Source organism: Coregonus lavaretus, assembly GCF_964263955.1.
Source record: "Coregonus lavaretus genome assembly, chromosome: 6".
Taxonomy (NCBI): domain Eukaryota; kingdom Metazoa; phylum Chordata; class Actinopteri; order Salmoniformes; family Salmonidae; genus Coregonus; species Coregonus lavaretus.
In genome coordinates, this window is record NC_139993.1 from 41,652,436 (window position 1) to 41,676,838 (window position 24,403).

Consider the following 24,403-nt stretch of genomic DNA (forward strand, 5'->3'; position numbering starts at 1 on the left):
GTGGTGTCTAAGGAATTTATGACTTTGCTAACGTTTGCAAATGGTATCTTGGAGGATGTTGATTCAGCTTAGGGAAGCATCTGGGGAGCAGTTTTATAGGGGCACCCCATAAAACAGAGGAAGTCTGTTGTGTGGAGTCATGGGATTGGTCTCTAGGGAAAACCACCCATATCATGTTAAAAATTATAAATACTTGGTTGAGACAAAGGAGGACAGAACAACATATTATTTTGGGTCGCTGTTCTCCAGATGCCTGCAGATGTCTGTAAACTTACGCTGAAATCTTGTGATATAAATAAACCTTTATAATCAAAGTACAGTGTAAGCGGACTCCTTGGTCTCACAGCATAATTAGCATTATTATTTAGATACAACAGAAATGGCGACGAGGAACGTTTGGGACGTGATGCGTCTCTCCAGTGTTCCATTCATGTGCTGCGAAGTGACTCCCGCTCAAGACGCCGGCTCATAAGGTGAGATTTCTCACAATTTTGTGCGCTGGTTGGCTCGCTTGCTTATGGGTGTGTGCGCTGGAGAAATGTACCGTTTAAAAGACTTATGTGTGCAAATTTTGCTGTTATTTGCTGTGGGATAGGAGTCCGTTCTAAAATTCTAAATTTGTTTGCGCTGGTAAACAACGCAAACAGGGGGGGAGTGTCTATAACTATTGAAGAATAGAATGAAGGAAAAAGGCCAAGGAAAGTTATACAAATTAGGACATTGCGAATCTATGAAAGCCCTCAAACGAGGCGATCATTAGGATGGGCCGAAAAATCCTAAAAGCACGTTAGGTGAATTTAGGTAAGTCCCGGGGACTTTGGGTTGTGGTATATATATTCGGTTGCAAGTTACCGCTCAACTTATGGTTGACGAATTATATGTTTGATGTGACCGCTCATCGAATGTCCGCGAACTCGTGGTAGCAGAAATTTAGGAACAATGGAAATATACGGCGCAATGGAGGTAGAATACTACCTTAGAGGTCCATAGGAATGGGAAAAGCCTCTTAAACTGTGTATGTATGTGTATGTGTGTGTGTGGGAGAGAGAAAAATGGTGGAGTGGAGACGTCTCTGTTGTGTCTGAGCTGTGTGTCGACCCATGTTGGGATGGGATTTGTGTTGGAGATCTTGTGAGTCTCCGTGGGTGAGAACGTTGGTGGTTGTTAACTATATGTGAGCCCCCTGGAAGGACGTTAAGGTTAAAAATGTCATGACTCTCTGTAAAAAGAGAACGTTTACTAACTATTAGAATATCATGAGCCTACAGGGAGGAGTTTTAACAGTGTATAGAGATGTTTTGTAATGGATAAGAAAATCACTATAAATCTGCAGATTAGGATAAAGGGAAGTTAAGAAACTTCAAAGTAGGATTTGTGTTTTATGTTGGTTTGTGAGTTCTGTTAAGTGTTACTGTTTGTCTATAAGGGGAATAATTTAGAAGAAGTAAGAGAACTGGAACAACAACTCAAGAAGCTGAAGATACAGAAGAAAAAACTGCTGAGAAAAGGACCCCAAGAATTGGAGAAAAAGTATACATTGAGGCCAAGGAAAGAGGGCACCAGTAAGAAGATGATGCCAGTGATCATTCGAGGACAAAACCTAGAATATAAGCCTTTGCAAAATACCGATATGTCAGATATACTTGAGAAGCTGCCTACTCTTCAAGATGGAGCCTATCCTTGGATTTCAAAATTGGAAGAAATTACGGTGGGAACACAGTCAGCCATAGGAGACATTAAGAGACTTTTGGCTAATCTCCTTGGGATTCCAGATATGGAAGAAATATTTCAGAGACCGCGACTCAATAGATATGTGGGGACTGCAGTGAACGACCCTGAATTGTTGGCTGCAAGTGGAAATAGGCTGTGGAGAGCACTGAAAGATACGTTTCCAACAAATGTGCATCCTGATAACATTCTGATTGATCCACTAGGACAACAAGAAAATCAGAGAGCCTATGTGTCAAGAGTTCATCAAGTGTGGAGAAATATTACTGGAAATGATCCAGATGTGAGTCAAATTGAGCAGTCAATTTTGAGAGCTAAACTGCAGATGGGACTGCCCTCACCAGTAAGGAGCAAACTGGCAGAGGTGGTTGGACTTGGAAGCATGACAAAAGGCGTCTATACAGATCATATAGCCCATCAAGTGGATCTGTACAGGAAAAAGGAACACAACCAGAAAGAACAGGACCAAGAAACTCTCAGAAAACTCAATCAAATACAACTGGTTGAGAATAAGAAGGAGAAGAAACAAGCTTTGGTTATGCAGAATCAACAATCACTGCCACAGCTTCAACCGGACCAGTTCCAACCGCAATTGTACCAGCCACCAATGGCGGTACCAGTTGTTTCATATCCACAGCCAGTTTCTGGACAGACACAGAATTGGAGAGGAAGAGGACGAGAAGGCTTAGAAAGAGGAAGAGGAGGAAGATTTAAGCCATACTTCCAGCAACCTTCAGAAGTGTGTTATAATTGTGGACAGGTTGGTGACTTTGCTGTGAGTGCAATGGGCCAGGAGGAAACATCAGAGGGAATTTCAGAGGAAGATACAGGGGTCAGTCAAGATCATCTGGAGGACCGGTGAACCCCTATAGGGGCAAGGAGCAAGGATTCTAGGGGTGCCTAGAAGATCCGAAAGGGGGGTGTCAGCTGGTAGCACCAGTTAGGGGAAAAGATCCAACAATTGAGGTGAAAATAAACAACCGACCATTGGAAGTGATGATGGATAGCGGACCGGCTTTTATCTGTGTTCAGCCTGAAGAGGTTACACATCTCACTATGTCAAATCAACTAATTAGGACAGGGATTTGAGGGAGTGAAACAGTTGATTACTCTTAAGGAACCAATTGAGCTCTGCTATGAAAATGAAAAAATTACAATACCCATACTGGTATCAGAACATACACCTATTGCATTGTTGGGAAGAGATGCATTGTGTAAGTTGAACTGTACAATAAGATGTACACCAGACGGCTGTCTGGTAGAAGTGCCAAAGGAAAAGGTTTACCAATTGTTGATGATGACAGAGATGGATTCGTCTTCAGTATTCTGGATTGGAAATCTCAGTGAAGATTTTTTGAAGCAGGCTAAGATATGGGAGAAATGTATTGTGGCAAATATGCCAGATGCAAGGCTTCCGGAATATCCATTTCATTGTACGCTCAAGTATTTCAAGAATGCTGCCCAATCGAACTCAGGGGAATGGTTGAGTCTTCAACCAAATAATGTTCAACTCAGCTCATGTTGCATTATTTTAGGACCACAAGGAGCAGCTATGAAGATAAACACAGACGATTATCTGAATAAAGAATTTGAGATTGAGAAGAGTGTGCCACATGTGACCTTGTTGGTTTCGGAAGGCTATGAGCAGAAGCAAATAGGAGAAATGATGACAGAAGCAGAGAAAGCTGTTTTCATACCGATGAATGAGAATTTGGCGATTTGGAGGAGTGAAGGTCAGCGATTTCTGAAAATGATGATTTCGGCTCAAGGACAAGGAGAGCCACAAGCTGTACGGATGACACATAAATCTATTTGCAGTGTGAAGATGGATTGAGAATCTATTAAAGAGGAGATGTTGCAAAAAGTTCAAGAATGTTTGTGGTCTCAACACAGTACCGATATTGGACTTGTGAAATCAGCCCAACCTGTGAAAGTTGAACTTCGACCAGGAGCCAGACCTCCTTGGAAGAATCAGTATCCATTGAAAGATGAAGCAATCCAAGGGATTGAACTATAAATTGAAGGACTTTCAAAAGCAGGTGTTTTGAAGACAATGAAAAAATCCTTAGAGTAACAATCAATTGTTGTTTTGGGAGAAACCATGAGGGGTTGATAGTAGCGCCTCTGGACCTATTAGGTCTGATGATTTAGGAAGCTAGGGGTTAGCTAATGTTGCAAGGGGGGAGATTAGGAGAAAGATTATAAAGGAGTAGGGTTTTTGGGAATCATATTTGCTTGAATAGATTGATTATGTCATAGGCAGGAGGACAATCTGTCTGAAAAATAATGTTTACAGGGGTGACTGTTATTCTTGGTTACATCCCTACACCAAGAGGTGAATAAGATGTCAAACTAAGCGAAAAGATGCTCAATCGGTTGCCAAGTTCTTGTGTAAAGAAGTCATAAGCAGGTGGGGATTACCCGATCGAATATCCTCAGATAATGGGAAGGAATTTGTGGATAAATCAGTGAAATTGATGTTGCAAAAGTTGGGAATTAAGCAACGTCTTGGAGCAGTTTATCACCCACAAAGTCAAGGGATTTGTGAAAAAATGAACGGTGTCTTGAAAAATCGCATTGTCAAAATTTGTCAGCATACGGGTCTAAACTGGATGGCGGCGCTTCCTTTAGCATTAATGGTGTGTCGCTCAAGTGAGTTGCGTGATCTACGTATGAAACCCCATGAATTGGTAACAGGAAGAAGGATGCCTACGCCTTGTTTGCGAACAAGCGGAAAGGGTCCAAGCTTGGCTCTTTTGGAAGATGAAATGAGAGCGTACGTTACATACAGTGGGGAGAACAAGTATTTGATACACTGCCGATTTTGCAGGTTTTCCTACTTACAAAGCATGTAGAGGTCTGTCATTTCTATCATAGGTACACTTCAACTGTGAGAGACGGAATCTAAAACAAAAATCCAGGAAATCACATTGTATGATTTTTAAGTAATTAATTTGCATTTTATTGCATGACATAAGTATTTGATCACCTACCAACCAGTAAGAATTCCGGCTCTCACAGACCTGTTAGTTTTTCTTTAAGAAGCCCTCCTGTTCTCCACTCATTACCTACATTAACTGCACCTTTTTGAACTCATTACCTGTATAAAAGAGACCTGTCCACACACTCAATCAAACAGACTCCAACCTGGTTGAATGAATTACCCTATGTGAATTTGTTAGATGGGAAGGAAAATCAGTTAACAGCGATTCCTGAAGCATTGGAGGTGAAACCAGTGAGGGCTAAAAGCTGTTTTTGTTCTAATAAAACATATGATGGAAAGGGTATGTTTATGGGAATATCAGATTGTGATGATTATATGATGACTTTGGGTAAGCATGAACATGAGGTTAGTAATATAATGTAACTTTTTATGTTCCAGTTAGTAAGAAGAGCAGGACTTTGATGGTGAAAGATCAGCTTTTGCCTGGTAATGTGACTATTGGGAATTTTAGAGATATTTGGTGGGTTTGTGGTGATAAAGCGTATATATTCTTACCCTATGGATGGACAGGATGTTGTTACATGTCGACGTTGAAGCTTCCATATGAGGTTTTTACCATTAAAAGAGGGGAAGCACCGGACACAGATAAATCTGAGTCTAGGTTTGGAAATAGGGTGAAAAGGGACATGGCGGAATTTCATAGTCTGGAAGCCTACCATTGGAGGATAAGTCTAGGAGAGAAGTGGGGACTGGGACTTTTTCCATGGTATGGTGTAACATTTTTGCCAGATCACATTGATAATATTACCTATACTTTACAGGGTTTTGCAAATGAAACGATAAGAGGGTTTAACCTTCTGTCGAATACTCAAAGAAGTCACAGACTGACGCTGTTGAAACATGACATGGCTCTTGACTATATTTTAGCCAAACAAGGTGGCTTATGTTTGGCTATGAATTGACGGGGGATGATTGTTATACTTTGATCCCAGATAGTTCCGATAATATCACTAGTGTTATAGATGCATTGAAGAATATAAGGGATGCGTTTGGTAGATCTGAAGGAGCTGGTTGGTCAGCGAAGGCTTGGTTGCAAGATCAGTTAGGCCCAGTGGGAGCAGTGATAGTTCAGATTTTAGTAGCAGCTCTGATAGCGCTGTGTGTGATGTTTTGCTTTTGTACTTTGTTATTGACTTTTGCGAAGGCTATGATATTGAGATGGGTTGGAGTTGTGATGCCTGGAGAAAACACTCAGATGCCGTTGTTAACTGTTACTGATCTAGATGAAGATGAACAAGTGGGACTGGATGGAGTATTGATGGATGGATATCCATTTTGAATATCTGATCATTTTTCAAATGTTTTTAAATGTTAGTGTGATTTTAGTATTTTGTGATGAATCAAAGGGGGGAAATGGTATATGATTCATTTTATATATCATTTTATATATCATTTTTAGTTGATATTGATGTTTTAATTTGAATGTGTTGTTTTGCAAAAGATACTGTTTGGTCTTTTCTTTTCTTCCAGAAGCATATGGGGGAATGTGTAGAGGGGATTCAAATACTCAAACATGGACAATATGAAAGGACAATATGAATGGACTGGAGGAAGTGGAACAAGGAAGGTGTGAAAATGTTCAGATTCCATCATCGACGTTGCATTGGAAGTCGACACTGCTGAGGAGATGAAATGTAGTGGACTACATTCCAGTGTCTGCAATGATATATAGACATATTTGCATGTGTAATACATAATTTGTGTCATATTCTTTCTGTATTAATTTTTGTAGAATGATATTTGCTGTTATTGGGTACATGTGGGGATCTCAGATGTTTTTGTTTATTTTGTGGATGCTTAGGGATATTGGGTCTAGGCAGGGATAGAGAGAATCCACAGGAGGGTCCGATGGGTCGACCAGCCTGAATGTGGACATTTTTAATTGTATTTTGTTTGCTGAGGCTTTCATGTGTAGTCAAATTGCATCATAGTTTCAAATGCATTGATAAAGATTTATGAATTGATCTGGAGTACTTAGGTGGTTGCCTGGGGCAGAGGGGCCATGAGAGAATTTTACTGTCTTGATTGATTGATGGATATTTGGAAAGAAAGCTGCCAGACAGGTTTTTCGCTCTCACACTCCATAGAGATTTGTTCATATTTCATAGAAATGTATTTACACTTCATAGAAAAATGTGTTTTTGGTTTATTGTTAAAGATACTCAATAAGAGAAATTGTTATTTGTCATAATCCTATTATTTTTGTTTTCGAGACTTAATTAGTCTCGAAGGGGGGAAATATGTGGTGTCTAAGGAATTTATGACTTTGCTAACGTTTGCAAATGGTATCTTGGAGGATGTTGATTCAGCTTAGGGAAGCATCTGGGGAGCAGTTTTATAGGGGCACCCCATAAAACAGAGGAAGTCTGTTGTGTGGAGTCATGGGATTGGTCTCTAGGGAAAACCACCTATATCATGTTAAAAATTATAAATACTTGGTTGAGACAAAGGAGGACAGAACAACATATTATTTTGGGTCGTTGTTCTCCAGATGCCTGCAGATGTCTGTAAACTTACGCTGAAATCTTGTGATATAAATAAACCTTTATAATCAAAGTACAGTGTAAGCGGACTCCTTGGTCTCACAGCATAATTAGCATTATTATTTAGATACAACAGTGGACATACAAGATGGCGCCGAGTAGATGCAACGGCTACAATGTGGGCACAATCAGAATGTGGATAAAATCAGGACAAAGGACACATGTTTGTACCAGGTATAAACAAGGCTATAGAGAGCGCGACACACATACACGCACACACCAGTGCAGGCTGGTGGGAGGAGCTATAGGAGGACGGGCTCATTCGAATGACTGGAATGGAATCAATGCAATGGAGTCAAACATGGTTTCCATGTGTTTGATACCATTCCATTAGTTCCATTCCAGCCATTACAATGAGCCCGTTCTCCTATAGCTCCTCCCACTAGCCTTCACTGGCACAAACTTATGCACACGCTCAAGCACAAGTACAGAGCTGTCCATACTGATTAAAGGCTCAGGCATATAGCTCTCTCTACTGTTTGGAAAACAACCTCTCAGATCTGAATCATGCAGAGACTGGATACAAAGACTGATGACTTCATGAGCAATCCTTCCTGTAGTCACCTCCTTTAACAGATCCTACATATTCTATAGTGCATCATCTGCTGTTCTAGGTCAGATACAGTTCACATTTGTTCCATTTCATTAATGGAGTGCTATGCTCAGATTATCTTGATTAACAAAATGGCTTCTGGGATTTGAACATACCTTCAATTGTTAAATCACAGAATTGATATTCCAGAATTAGGACATTTATCATTTCTCTTTCAATTAAGTTTATTTGGCGAATACAAATATTAACACTTTTACATGATCTTACATATTATGAACAATGTTCTGCTTTGTCCTAAACATGAAAACTTGCCAACTCTAGTGAACAGCTCCCTCTCAAGGTTGCAACGGGCAGTTGATCAGTACTCCTCCCACACCCACACCCCCCCTCACCCCCTCTCATCCCCCCTCCCGCCAGCCACACTCCAAAAACATAAATTCCTTTAAATCCACCCCCACTCTCTGTACTCTCAGGGTCCTCTCAAAGTCCCGATCCATCACTGTCCTCCCAATCAATAATCAATCTGCAGTGTCCTGCGCCCTCTCCATCCATCTCCATTGCGTAGCTGAGCACACTCTGCCAGTATAGATCATAATTTGGAGGGCTGTAATTGCTGGTCAGAGAAAGGGAGGCCATTAATGTTATCACAGGCCACCACTCTGCCCACCTCTCAACCTGACCCACTTCTTCTTCACTCCCTTCTCACTTTTCGCAATCCCTCTTTCTCTTCAAGACCATGAGAAAATACCCACAACCCAACACAAACAACCCTCAAATTGTAAGGCCTTTGTGTCTCTCAATTTTATATACTTTAAGTTAGTTAACCTTTGTTGATTTTTTAAATGGAAAAAGATAATAGGAATTATTTACAAAGTAACTGTCTGAATGTGTGTGCTTGAGGATCTGGTGGTGTTGATTCTGTGAGTTCCTCCACAGAGGGTGTGTTTTTAGCTGTCAAGGGAGCCCAAATCATTGCGCTGCTTGCAGAGTAAGTGAAGCACTCAGCTGTATCCAACGTTTCCACAAACCGATATGCTGTTAATTAATTTACCTTGAAAAAAATAAATCCCAGGACTCTGCTAACTTCTGCTGTTAACCACTGATATTCTACATTTAAAAATAATCATAACACAAGTCAGGTGGTGATATGATTATCAAATCAAGACAAGTTACTTTGTGGGAAATTAGGACAGGGTGTAGACTCATTTTAATGCCCAAGAACATTTAGGCAATCTTCTCATTGAATCGTTTTTCTAGTGTTTTCCGAGCCACCAGTAATACAAGCCATGAGGGATATCTCCACAGTTTGGCACTGGACAAACAAGTGTGTCTCACAATTCGTCCATGCACAGCTGTACAATCCACAGGCACATAGGCACTAATTGACGGCCAATGATTAAGAAAAGCCCCAGCCCATGTGAATCCTCAGCCACTAATTGGCTGCTTGTAAAAGATCACCCCGAGGGGAAACAAAGGGCCCTTGAAATATTAATGGCCTTAACAACTCTGGAAGTTCCCCAGGGATTCCTCTTACTGCCGTGTGTTTGGACTGTCATCCTCTCCTGCTGCTTACACTAGTAGAGGAAACATGTATCTGTTGGAGAGGGATCCCTTTGGCTGTAGGATCTCCTAAACGTCATAGGAACAGCAGTTATAGAACAGTTTTTGTTCACTTTAAGCAGTCATCTACATACTCTATATATACAAAAGTATGCGGACACCCCCTTAAATTAGTGTATTCAGCTATTTCAGCAACACCCGTTGCTGACAGAGCACACAGCCATGCAATCTCCATAGACAAACATTGGATACTTTCAACATGGCACCATCATAGGATGCCACCTTTCCAACAAGTTAGTTTGTCAAATTTCTGCCCTGCTAGAGCTGCCCCGGTCAACTGTAAGTGCTGTTATTGTGAAGTGGAAACGTCTAGGAGCAACAACGGCACAGCCGTGAAGTGGTAGGCCACACAAGCTCACAGAACGGGACCACTAAGTGCTGAAGCGCGTAGAAATCGTCTGTCCTCGGTTGCAACACTCACTACCAAGTTCCAAAGTGCCTCTGGAAGCAACGTCAGCACAATAACTGTTCGTCGGGAGCTTCATAAAATGGGTTTCCATGGCCGAGCAGCCGCACACCATGATCACCATGCGCAATGCCAAGTGTCGGCTGGAGTGGTTTAAAGCTCGCCGCCATTGGACTCTGGAGCAGTGGAAACGCGTTCTCTGGAGTGATGAATCACGCTTCACAATCTGGCAGTCCAACGGACAAATCTGGGTTTGGTGGATGCAAGGAGAATGCTACCTGCCCCAATACATAGTGCCAACTGTAAAGTTTGGTGGAGGAGGAATAATGGTCTGGGGCTGTTTTACATGGTTCGGGCTAGGCCCCTTAGTTCCAGTGAAGGGAAATCTTAATGCTACAGCATAGCCGATTATGTGCTTCCAACTTTGTGGCAACAGTTTGGGGAAGGCCCTTTCCTGTTTCAGCATGACAATGCCCCCGTGCACAAAGCGAAGTCCATACAGAAATGGTTTGTCGAGATCGTTGTGGAAGAACTTGACTGGCCTGCATAGAGTCCTGACCTCAACCCCATCGAACACCTTTGGGGTAAAATTGGAACGCCGACTGCAACCCAGGCCTAATCGCCCAACATCAGTGCACAACCTCACTAATGCTATTGTGGCTGAATGGAAGCAAGTCCCCGCAGCAATGTTCCAACATCTAGTGGAAAGCCTTCCCAGACGAGTGGAGGCTGTTATAGCAGCAAAGGGGAGACCAACTCCATATTAATGCCCATGATTTTGAAATGAGATGTTCGACGAGCAGGTGTCCACATACCTTTGGTAATATAGTGTACCTGAAATATAATCAGTATAATGAGAACCCTGGTTCTGTAGCATTTTTCTTTACATGAAAATCATAAATTAAAGACATGCTCCGGTACTTTGGTGACTAGTAAGTATTTTTTAAACCTCCCACTTTGGGCTGGATGTGTCAATGTGTAGTTCATACATCATTCATAATCTATGAGCATAATGCATCATCTATGAGTCTTACCTCAATTAGCCACAAACTCCCTAGTTTAAAAGAGAGTTTTCTGGAAGATGTGCAGTGCCATTTTCCCTACATTTAACTCCACGTGGGCCAGCCCCCTAGCAATTTGAGTTTCAGCCAATGAGCTCCAGCCCCTCGCCATTTGAGTGACAGCTAGCAAGACGCACACACAGTAGAGCGAGAGAGAGAGCAATGAAATGGTGCACATATCTGCACATTTGTGACATAGTACACAATTTTCGGGGACCACTTTTGGCTCGTGGGCTACTTTCAGAACTACTGGCTAAAAAGACTACAAAATTACCGGAGAATATCTTTAACTTTAAGCAAACTTCAGAACAAATGGAAGCAGCCATATATGAGAGCAATATATGCAAGAAAATTAATTCCAACCTTCCCATCTCTCCATATGATATGCTAATAACGAATTCAGAACACACATTAAAATGGTAGCAGCTTCTTACTGTACCTCATCAATGCTTTTTGTGAGAGAGAGCCAGAGGTAGCATGGAAGGGAGGTGGCAGGTTTCATTTCAGACCTACTTCTGCCATTCAGACTGGGGGTGTCTCTCATCTGTTGAGTCATACACTTCAAAAGCTTCCACACCACCTGAACACACTACATTGGTGGGTGTGGAGTGTAGGGGGGGTATGTTAGGATGTTTCTGTACACTGTAGTCCTTGTTTTTCATCCCGGAAATATCAAAGCATGGGGAGTCACATCCTGAAGATCCAACGCTTTCTAAGAAAATTGCTACATTTAGACAGCTGCTTTTACAACTCATGAAGTTTTCTGGCTTAGAGTGAGTGAGTGAGTGAGTGAGTGAGTGAGTGAGTGAGTGAGTGAGTGAGTGAGTGAGTGAGTGAGTGAGTGAGTGAGTGAGTGAGTGAGTGAGTGAGTGAGTGAGTGAACGAGAGAGAGAAAGTTTGAACTCTTTCTTAACTTCAGTAGGACCTCTTCTGTTTACATTACAAGATGCCCTCCCTTTTCTCACACAAACACCACACACCTTATCTGCACCAGCAGAGTTGACTGACAGGCCGCACTTGAAGTGATTCAATTAGTTCATGCTGTGCCGGCACAGCTTGACGTACATTTATCCTTAAACTCATATGAGCAATTTCAACGAGCACCTCAACCTCTCTGTGCATGCTGCACACTACATTGTGGAGGCGGGGCACAGGATCATCTGTCAGGACTGTTCCCCCATGACAGAGCTCCTGCTTTACATGGCCATACTATTAGGAGGCAGATTCCCTCTCTTCCCTTCTTAGTAATCACCAGATCCTGACATCTCACTCTTGCATAAGAAGGCCATTTTCTGTGCACTTTGAATTACACACACATACACACTCAGATTATGATTACATCGAGCCAAGGTTAGCAAGCAGGTTTAAATCAAACAAGAATCCCTGTTTTGCCTCCTGTTCTTATAGAAAATATCTGAGGTGTGTCCTTAAAAACAAGCGCAAAAGTGACAATTTTATGCAGCGCTAAAGGGTAGTTTTAAGAGCCACCAAAAGCTGGTCTTAACAGTAAGGCAGTTGGTTGGCCTAATACCATGGATTTTGAGAGCAGAAGAGCAGCCTATCCATCCATGACGCACAGTGCCCATGGAACAAGAGATGTGCCGGTGAATCTCGTATTTAGAAACAAAAAAACGATTGTTTTTTATCCTGGCCATGCATTATACAATACAATACAACTTTATTAATCCCCGAGCGGCAATTTGTTCAGGGCTGACAGGGTGCTGCAAACAGGACAAACACACACAGACAGACCGTATAAAAAATGTAATATAAACGCTTATTAAGGCATCAGTTAAAAGTGCATGGTGCTATTTAAGAAACTAAAAGTTAATGGTAGCCACGGTTCTTAATTAATTGCAGGGCTAAACTATCTCTAGAATAGTACTTAGATCTTCCTTGATGGTCCAGGCGGATGGTCTCGGGCACAAACAAGGCCCTGTGCCTATTGGTGGGGACTTGAGACAGCGCAGGAGGCGTCCAAGGGGGAGCAGTTGGAACTGCAGGTTGAGGACATCGGTGCTGTCCCCCAGGATATCATAGGCCTTCCTCCTGGCCTGCTGCTCAAAGAATGAGGCCAGACTTCTGAGAGACACCCCGGTGATCTTAGAGCAGGTGTTCACAATGGCTTGGAGGCAGTTCCTGTTCTTGACAGAGAGTGATGTGAATCAGCACTTGAAAGAGAAACACAGAATGCTCTCGATGAAAGAACTGTAAAAAGTTTGCAATATTGATTTGTGGACCCTGAATGAGTTCAGTTTCCTGAGAAAGTATTGTATCTGGTGGCCTTTTTTGATGATGGAGTCTGTGTTTTGTTCAAACTTCAGGGTGTTATCAAAGATGGTACCAAGATATTTATACTGGTCCACAATGTCCATCTCCTCACCATGGATGATCACTGGGTCCATCCTGGGGGGCTTCCTCTTGAAGTCAACAACCATTTCCTTCATCTTGGAGACGTTCAACTCCAGCAGTGCACTGCCACAACAGTCAATGAAGTCCTGAAGGGCTGGGCCGTGGTCCAGCTCAGTCCCTGTGCAAGTGAGTAGGGTGTCTGACATGGTATCATTAGTATAGACTCTCTGTGGCCTGTCAGTTAAAAGATCCATAAGCCATGAGATAAGGCCATGGTCGAGATTGAACTGTGAGTCAAGTTTTCTGGCGAGGACGGCAGGCTGCATGGTGTTAAATGCGGATGAGAAGTCCACAAATAGGAGCCTGACAAAGCCCCCCATGCTCTCCAGATGTCTGTGGATGGTGTCCATTAAAAACAGCTTGGCGTCGTCCACACCTCTCTTGGTGCGGTACACGAACTGGAGGGGATCCAGCAGAGCACCTGCCACAGATGTGATGTAGAACCTGACCAGCTTCTCCAGGGCCTTCATCACAAGAGAGCTCAATGCAATAGGCCTGTGGTCGTTGAAATAGCGAGGCTTGTCTTTCTTGGGAACGGGGATAATGGTGGATGTTTTCTATGGCAGCGGCACAAAGCTTTGGTACAGCGAGTAGGACCCCACTGAGCTGTTCAGCACAGTACCTGAGGGTCCTGCCACAGATACCATCCGGTCCCGGGGCTTTGTTGATTGGTGTAGATTTGAGCAGTTTCATTGCTTGAGGGGTGAACGTGGCACATTGTGTGAAACTCTACTAAATTCCACCGCGTCAGGAGTGAGGTCGGGCCTCTCGAAGCGAGTGTAGAATATGTTCAGCTCGTTGGGCAGAGAGGAGTCACTGACCCCCTCCACACTCACAAGCCTCGTTTCTGACTGCAGGTTTACAGCGGCCATGTTTTTAATAGCCTGCCAGTGTGCCCTGTAGTTCACCTGCTCAAACTTCTACTCAATCTTTTTATATTGATTTTTAGCTTGTCTGATGACTTGCTTGACTTCCTTGTTAACCAGTTTTTTCTGCTCCACTGTACCTGTGAAAAATACAATTTCTTCTCATTAAGAATGCCCTTGAGCTCTTTGGTCACCCAGGATCTGTTGTTGGGAAAAGTAGTAATCTGTTTTGTTGGGATTATTGAGTCAACACAAAAAGTAATGTATTTTGACACTGTTAGTACTTGTTCATTTAAGCTGGAGCATGACTCATAGAACAGTTCCCAATTGGTGCAGTCAAAACAGCCTGGCAGTGCATCAATACTTGGGGCAGTCCATGTTTTAACTATTCTCACCTCCCTCTCTACTCTCTTCACCACTGGAGTGTAGGCAGGGGCGAGTAGAACGATATGGTGATCAGCTGATCCGAGGGGGGGGGGCAGAGGGAGTGACCTATAGGCTCCTGGGACTGTGCCATAGCATGAGTCCAGAATCCTATTTTGGCAAGTGGCACAGGTCACTTATTGATGATAGCCTTTTAGTGCTTTATCCATGGTGCAATGGTTAAAATCCCCAAGGACAAACTTGGGAGAATCTGGTGATATGGTATCCAGTTTATGCAGGGTGTTTGTTAAGAGCTCTGTGGCTTTATCAACATTAGCACGTGTGTGGATATAAACAACAACATAGAATAGTTGGGGGAATTCATGTGGCAGATAAAAGGGGTGGAGAGAGACAGCAGAAGTTCAATGCCAGATTCACAGATTTTGTCTCGCACTAATACTGTGTTGCCAGTAGCAGTGCATGGGTAAAATCACTGGGGAATCCAAGCCAGGAAAAAAATGCCATTGTTTGCTCTATAACCTGTTAGTTCACATGCCTTGCCACTGTTATATATAGGCCAAGACAATAAGAAGATACAGTGGAAGAATACATTCAACCACACTTTTGTTTCATAACAAAATCTGAAAGCAACCTCTGTCCAGTGAAGTCCACAAAGCATATTGCATGTAACAAACAGTTACATGACCTACAGCATGGTCAAGCAAGTTAATGTTTCCGACATTTTCGGACTACTAAACAACTATTGATTTAGAACACTGGAGAGTTACTGTGTGTCTGTGTGTGTAAGTAGAAAAAACATGTTGACTCACTCTTTCCACATTTTGTAACATTACAGCCTTATTCTGAAATTGATTAAATGAATTTTACATGAGTATTCAGACCCTTTTTTTATGAGACTCAAAATTGAGCTCAGGTGCATCCTGTTTCCATTGATTATCCTTGAGATGTTTCTACAACTTGATTGGAGTCCACCTGTGGTAAATTCAATTGATTGGACATGATTTGGAAAGGCACACACCTGTCTATACAAGGTCCCACCGTTGACAGTGCATGTCAGAGCAAAATCCAAGTCATGAGGTCGAAGGAGTTGTCAATAGAGCTCGGAGGCACAGCTCTAGGGAAGGGTACCAAAAAATGTCTGCAGCATTGAAGGTCCCCAAGAACACAGTGGCCTCAATCATTCTTAAATGGAAGAAGTTTGGAACCACCAAGACTCTTCCTAGAGCTGGGCGACCGGCCAAACTGAGCAATCGAGGGAGAAGGACCTTGGTCAGGGAGGTGACCAAGAAACAGATGGTCACTCTGACAGAGCTCCAGAGTTCGTCTGTGGAGATGGGAGAACCTTCCAGAAGGACAACCATCTCTGCAACACTCCACCAATCAGGCCTTTATGGTAGAGTGGCCAGACGGAAGCCACTCCTCAGTAAACGGCACATGACAGCCCGTTTCGAGTTTGCCAAAAGGCACCTAAAGTACAGAGAGATCCTTGATGAAAACCTGCTCCAGAGCGCTCAGGACCTCAGACTGGGGCAAAGGTTCACCTTCCAACAGGACAACGACCCTAAGCACACAGCTAAGACAATGCAGGAGTGGCTTCGGGACAAGTCTCTGAAGTTTTGAGTTGCCCAGCCAGAGCCCGGACTTGAACCCGATCGACTTGAATCTCTGGAGAGACCTGAAAATAGCTGTGCTGTGACGCTCCCCATCCAACCTGACAGATCTTGAGCAGATCTGCAGAGAAGAATGGGAGAAACTCCTCAAATACAGGTGTGCCAAGATTGTAGCATCATACCCAAGAAGACTCAAGGCTGTAATCACTGCCAAGGTGCTTCAACAAGGTACTGAGTAAAAGGTCTGAATACTTCAGTAAATGTGATATTTCAGTTTTTTATTTAATCAATTTTAGAATAAGGCTGTAACAAAATGTGGAAAAGGTCAAGGGGTCTGAATACTTTACGAATGCACTGTATAGAAATGCCAATGCCATCCTTTCTTTCATGTTGCCAAAACGGTCTATGACTCTGTCATACAGTACACGCTTAAAGTTTTTGTTGTCCTAGGCTACCTGGCTAAAATGCTTGCTCACTAGCCTACTTCCTTTCAAGGGCAACGATGAGACAGCTAGTTAACATTAGCCTACTACATCTAGCTACATAATGAACTTTCATCTTAGGCCAGGGACACAATATATTAATTTATGGTTGGATCAGAATCGCCATTATAATCATTGGCCAGTATGGAGATTTAACTAAAACCACAAGTCCAAATCCCTATCTCCATCCATGGCTAACTTAGGAAAATGCCAGTTTTAGCAAGCTAGCTAGCCACCGGAGGACAACAACACAACGAGATGCAACAATTCAAGTTTTTTTCTGTCAATAACATTTGGCTTTTGGTGTGAAGCCAATTCCAAACTGGCTTCCCTTGACACTTTTTTTTGGGCGCACCAGGACCATTCACAGTTGTGCTCACTCAGTTTTGCTCAACGCTGATTGTCTATTTTTAATCAAGGGAGGCCAAATGCTCGCTGGCTTCCCTTGTATTCAATGCTATGGGCGGCAACAATATCATACACTTTTTGACTGGACAGCACCAGATGGATGGGCTGCACATACAGAGGGGCTCTTCGCTTGGATGCTTTCTCTGGTGAGATATATTCAGCCTCTTGCGAATTTAAGGAAAGTTATGAAACCGAGAGACAATAGACAAAATATAGTATTTATTTTTGGGTGGAAGACTCGCTTCCCTTGGCATCCGTGAATACATGCCACTGTTCCACCAGTTCTTATTTATAAATGCAAACCCCACCGCCACGTTCTTTTCCAGTTCTCAACTTGTCTCTATCCAAACGGACTGGTGCGCCAAATCCATCAATGGAAAGATCGTTGTCACCCACTCCGCTATCCAACCAAGTCTCTCTCAAAGCAAGAATAGGCGTGTTCCTATATTCATGATTAGCCAAGTAGCCTATGAATATAGGGGTTTTAACCGGTCTACTGAGAGTGCCTTGAAATATTTTGGATGTTTTTGCCCTCATGCTTTTTCATGATTCACAATTCACATACCTGCATACTTCCTTTCGCTTGTTCAAGATGCTATCCTCTAAACTATTAAGTCCTCCTCCCACTGGGCACAGACATCAGTTCAACATATCTAGTTCTGATTTTAAATTGGTTGAGCTGCGTAAAACCCCCGTCATGAAACGAGAGATGATGCTGGTGACCCTCATATTTAGAAGTAAAAGTAAGTAGCCTTGCACGGGCCTTGGCTTGTGCAAGCCGGAGTCCTATTTAGAAACATTTACGTTATTTACCTGTAACAATTGCTTGTTTTCTGTTTAATTTGATTAAAAACCAAACTATAATGTATATTTCAAATCAAATCAAATCAAATTTTATTGGTCACATGCGCCGAATACAACAGGTGCAGACATTACAGTGAAATGCTTACTTACAGCCCTTAACCAACAGTGCATTTATTTTAAACAAAAAAGTAAAAATAAAACAACAACAACAAAAAAAGTGTTGAGAAAAAAAAGAGCAGAAGTAAAATAAAGTGACAGTAGGGAGGCTCAGGGGGGTACCGTTGCAGAGTCAATGTGCGGGGGCACCGGCTAGTTGAGGTAATATGTACATGTGGGTTGTAGTTGAGGGTTGACCATGTGATTAACAGTGGAGTTCTACTTTGTGGGGGGTTAAGTACTTTGATCAAGGGCACAACGGCAGGAGATGGTAGGCATACATGGGATCAGACACAGCAGTCATATTAAAGCCAGTGCTTGACTTGTGATGAAAAGTGCAGGAGCTGTCTTTTTCCAGATTGGCCCATTAGACTAGTTCACCGACATTCACAAATTACATTATGCTATAGAGACCTCTGATTTATTCACTGTTAAGGGTTAATACACATTTTCCATGACTTCTCCATGACTTTTAACCACATTTCCATGATTTATAGCCTACATGAAAAAGTAATGATTATTGACACTGGAAGACTGCTGTGTCTGATCCCATGTATGCCTACCATCTCCTGCCGTTGTGCCCTTGATCAAAGCACTTAACCCCCCACAAAGTAGAACTCCACTGTTAATCACATGGTCAACCCTCCATCTGGAGAGCTCCTTGGTGTGCAGGCTTGGTTTTTGATCCAGCCCTGAAACACCCAAGTCTGCTTTTCAAGGTCCTGTTGAGCAGCTGATGTTTAGGCTACAATGTGGTTAGACCAGGGCTTGAACAAAAGCCTGCACACCCAGTAGCTATCCTGGAGGATGGTTGCCAACCTTGATATAAAATATGCAACATTATAAAATTATTCCCTTATTCAATGAATCAGGGATCAGAATTAACTAAAAATGGCAGTAATAAAGCCTCTCTTGTAAAAGCCTAAACTTGCCCCGGAAAATTTTAAAAATCTACATTTAAGTCATTTAGCAGACGCTCTTATCCAGAGCGACTTACAGTTAGTGAGTGCATACATTTTCATACTGGCCCCCCGTGGGAAACGAACCCACAACCCTGGCGTTGCAAGCGCCATGCTCTACCAACTGAGCTACAAGGGACTACATCTAATCTGCATATGGTTGACAAGAAAGGGAATTATGTCTCATCTAAATGTAAATTAGGTGTTTTATACCTTTAGTAAACGGCCTACATTAACATAGTCTGTTTTAATAAACAAATTAGAATTTATTACCAGGGATACTAAAGAAATAAAATAAAATCTCTAGTTTCTAAAATGTATGCAAAATGTTGACAGCTGTCCTACAAAAAAAGCGGCAATATTGGCAGCATGAACCTCGCTGAGTGATATCTCAGCATAAATTCAAATAAATGTCTGCTTGAATTCCCATGTTTCAGGCAATAAATTGTTTGAGGAGATGTGATCCATACAGTATCGGCCTATATCGAATCTCCCATTCATCAAAAAAATAATTGAAAAGCTGTTGCGCAGCAACTCACTGCCTTCCCGAAGACAAATAATGTACAGTCGTGGTCAAAAGTTTTGAGAATGACACAAGTACAGTGGGGAAAAAAAGTATTTAGTCAGCCACCAATTGTGCAAGTTCTCCCACTTAAAAAGATGAGAGAGGCCTGTAATTTTCATCATAGGCACACGTCAACTATGACAGACAAATTGAGAAAAACATTGTAGGATTTTTAATGAATTTATTAGCAAATTATGGTGGAAAATAAGTATTTGGTCACCTACAAACAAGCAAGATTTCTGGCTCTCACAGACCTGTAACTTCTTCTTTAAGAGGCTCCTCTGTCCTCCACTCGTTACCTGTATTAATGGCACCTGTTTGAACTTGTTATCAGTATAAAAGACACCTGTCCACAACCTCAAACAGTCACACTCCAAACTCCACTATGGCCAAGACCAAAGAGCTGTCAAAGGACACCAGAAACAAGATTGTAGACCTGCACCAGGCTGGGAAGACTGAATCTGCAATAGGTAAGCAGCTTGGTTTGAAGAAATCAACTGTGGGAGCAATTATTAGGAAATGGAAGACATACAAGACCACTGATAATCTCCCTCGATCTGGGGCTCCACGCAAGATCTCAACCCGTGGGGTCAAAATGATCACAAGAACGGTGAGCAAAAATCCCAGAACCACACGGGGGGACCTAGTGAATGACCTGCAGAGAGCTGGGACCAAAGTAACAAAGCCTACCATCAGTAACACACTACGCCGCCAGGGACTCAAATCCTGCAGTGCCAGACGTGTCCCCCTGCTTAAGCCAGTACATGTCCAGGCCCGTCTGAAGTTTGCTAGAGTGCATTTGGATGATCCAGAAGAGGATTGGGAGAATGTCATATGGTCAGATGAAACCAAAATATAACTTTTTGGTAAAAACTCAACTCGTCGTGTTTGGAGGACAAATAATGCTGAGTTGCATCCAAAGAACACCATACCTACTGTGAAGCATGGGGGTGGAAACAATATGCTTTGGGGCTGTTTTTCTGCAAAGGGACCAGGACGACTGATCCGTGTAAAGGAAAGAATGAATGGGGCCATGTATCGTGAGATTTTGAGTGAAAACCTCCTTCCATCAGCAAGGGCATTGAAGATGAAACGTGGATGGGTCTTTCAGCATGACAATGATCCCAAACACACCGCCCGGGCAACGAAGGAGTGGCTTCGTAAGAAGCATTTCAAGGTCCTGGAGTGGCCTAGCCAGTCTCCAGATCTCAACCCCATAGAAAATCTTTGGAGGGAGTTGAAAGTCCGTGTTGCCCAGCGACAGCCCCAAAACATCACTGCTCTAGAGGAGATCTGCATGGAGGAATGGGCCAAAATACCAGCAACAGTGTGTGAAAACCTTGTGAAGACTTACAGAAAACGTTTGACCTGTGTCATTGCCAACAAAGGGTATATAACAAAGTATTGAGAAACTTTTGTTATTGACCAAATACTTATTTTCCACCATAATTTGCAAATAAATTCATTAAAAATCCTACAATGTGATTTTCTGGATTTTTTTTCTCATTTTGTCTGTCATAGTTGACGTGTACCTATGATGAAAATTACAGGCCTCTTTCATCTTTTTAAGTGGGAGAACTTGCACAATTGGTGGCTAGCTAAATACTTTTTTCCCCCACTGTATTGGTCTTCACAAAGTTCGCTGCTTCAGTGTTATGAGATATTTTTGTCAGATGTTACTATGGTATACTGAAGTATAATTACAAGCATTCCATAAGTGTCAAAGGCTTTTATTGACAATTATATTAAGTTTATGCAAAGAGTCAATATTTGCAGTGTTGACCCTTCTTTTTCAAGACCTCTGCAATCCGCCCTGGCATGCTGTCAATTACCTTCTGGGCCACATCCTGACTGATGGCAGCCCATTCTTGCATTCTTGCATAATCAATGCTTGGAGTTTGTCCGAATTTGTGGGTTTTTGTTTGTCCATCAGCCTCTTGAAGATCGACCACAAGTTCTCAATGGGATTAAGGTCTGGGGAGTTTCCTGGCCATGGACCCAAAATGTCAATGTTTTGTTCCCCGAGCCACTTAGTTATCACTTTTGCCTTATGGCAAGGTGCTCCATCATGCTGGAAAAGGCATTGGTCGTCACCAAACTGTTTGTGGATGGTTGGGAGAAGTTGCTCTCGGAGGATGTGATGGTACCATTCTTTATTCATGGCTGTGTTCTTAGGCAAAATTGTGAGTGAGCCCACTCCCTTGGCTGAGAAGCAACCCCAGACATTAATGGTCTCAGGATGCTTTACTGTTGGCATGACACAGGACTGATGGTAGCGTTCACCTTGTCTTCTCCGGACAAGTTGTTTTCCGGATGCCCCAAACAATTGGAAAGGGGATTCATCAGAGAAAATTACTTTACCCCAGTCTTCAGCAGTCCAATCCCTGTACCTTTTGCAGATTATCAGTCTGTCCCTGATGTTTTTCCTGGAGAGAAGTGGCTTCTGTGCTGCCCTTCTTGACACCAGGCCATCCTCCAAAAGTCTTTGCCTCACTGTGTGTGCAGATGCCCTCACACCTGCCTGCTGCCATTCCTGAGCAAGCTCTGCACTGGTGGTGCCCCGATCCCGCAGCTGAATCAACTTTAGGAGACGGCCCTGGCACTTGCTGGACTTTCTTGGGCGCCCTGATGCCTTCTTCACAACAATTGAACCTCTCTCCTTGAAGTTCTTGATGATCCGATAAATGGTTGATTTAGGTGCAATCTTACTAGCAGCAATATCCTTGCCTGTGAAGCCCTTTTTGTGCAAAGCAATGATGATGGCACGTGTTTCCTTGCAGGTAACCATGGTTAACAGAGGAAGAACAATGATTTCAAGCACCACCCTCCTTTTAAAGCTTCCAGTCTGTTATTCTAACTCAATCAGCATGACAGAGTGATCTCCAGCCTTGTCCTCGTCAACACTCTCACTTGTGTTAACGAGAGAATCACTGACATGATGGCAGCTGGTCCTTTTGTGGCAGGGCTGAAATGCAGTGGAAATGTTTTTTTGGGATTAAGTTAATTTTCATGGCAAAGAGGGACTTTGCAATTAATTGCAATTCATCTGATCACTCTTCATGACATTCTGGAGTATATGCAAATTGCCATCATCAAAACTGAATGTGTATTTGTGTCATTCTCAACTTTTGACCACGACTGTATTTGAAATGCTTCAGTCTGGTTTTAGACCCCATCATAGCACTGAGACTGCACTTGTGAAGGTGGTAAATTACCTTTTAATGGCGTCAGACCAAGGCTCTGCATCTGTCCTTGTGCTCCTAGACTTTAGTGCTGCTTTTGACACCATCGATCACCACATTATTTTGGAGAGATTGGAAACCCTAATTGGTCTACACGGACAAGTTCTTGCCTGGTTTAGATCTTATCTGTCGGAAAGATATCATTTCGTCTCTGTGGATGGTTAGTCCTCTGACAAATCAATTGTACGTTTCGGCGTTCCTCAAGGTTACGTTTTAGGACCACTATTGTTTTTACTATATATTCTACCTCTTGGTGATGTCATTCGGAAGCACAATGTCAACTTTGACTGCTATGCGGACGACACACAGCTGTACATTTCGATGAAACATGGTGAAGCCCCAAAATTGCGTACCCTGGAAGCCTGTGTTTCAGACATAAGGAAGTGGATGGCGGCAGACTTTTTACTTTTAAACTCGGACAAAACAGAGATGCTAGTTCTAGGTCCCAAGAAACAAAGATCTGCTGTTGGATCTGACAATTAATCTTGATGGTTGTATAGTCGTCTCAAATAAAACTGTGAAGGACCTCGGCGTTACTCTGGACCCTGATCTCTCTTTTGACGAACATATCAAGAATATTTAAAGGACAGCTTTTTTCCATCTTCGTAACATCGCAAAAATCAAATAGTTTTGTCCAAAAATTATGCAGAAAAGCTAATCCATGCTTTTATCACTTCTTGATTAGACTACTGCAATGCTCTACTCTCCGGCTACCTGGATAAAGCACTAAATAAACGTCAGTTAGTGCTAAACACAGCTGCTAGAATCTTGACTAGAACCAAAATAATTGATCATATTACTCCAGTGCTAGCCTCTACACTGGCTTCCTGTTAAGGCTAGGGCTGATTTCAAGGTTTTACTGCTAACCTACAAAGCATTACATGGGCTTGCTCCGACCTATCTCTCCAATTTGGTCCTGCCGTACATACCTATACGTACGCTACGGTCACAAGACGCAGGCCTCCTTATTGTCCCTAGAATTTCTAAGCAAACAGCTGGAGGCAGGGCTTTCTCCTATAGAGCTCAATTTTTATAGAATGGTCTGCCTATCTATGTGAGAGATGCAGGCTCGGTCTCGACCTTTAGGTCTTTACTGAAGACTAATCTCTTCAGTAGGTCCTACGATTGAGTGTAGTCTGGCCCAGAGGTGCGAAGGTGAACGGCAAGGCACTGGAGCGACGAACCGCCCTTGTTGTCTCTGCCTGGCCGGCTCCCCTCTCTCCGTTGGGATTCTCTGCCTCTGACCCTATTACGGGGGCTGAGTTACTGGCTTACTAGTGCTCTTTCATGCTGTCCCTATGAGTGGTGGATCACTTGAGTGGGTTGAGTCACAGATGTGATCTTCCTGTCCGGTTTTGCGTCCCCTCGGGCTCGTGCGGTGGAGGAGATATTTGTGGGCTATACTCAGCCTTGTCTCAGGGTAGTAAGTTGGTGGTCTGTTGATATCCCTCTAGTGGTGTGGGGGCTGTGCTTTGGCAAAGTGGGTGGGGTTATAGCCTGCCTGGTTGGCCCTGTCCGGGGGTATCGTCTTCCTAGGTTCCTTCCTTTCCAGGGAGTTTTTCCTACCAACTGTGCTTCTACATCTGCATTGCTTGCTGTT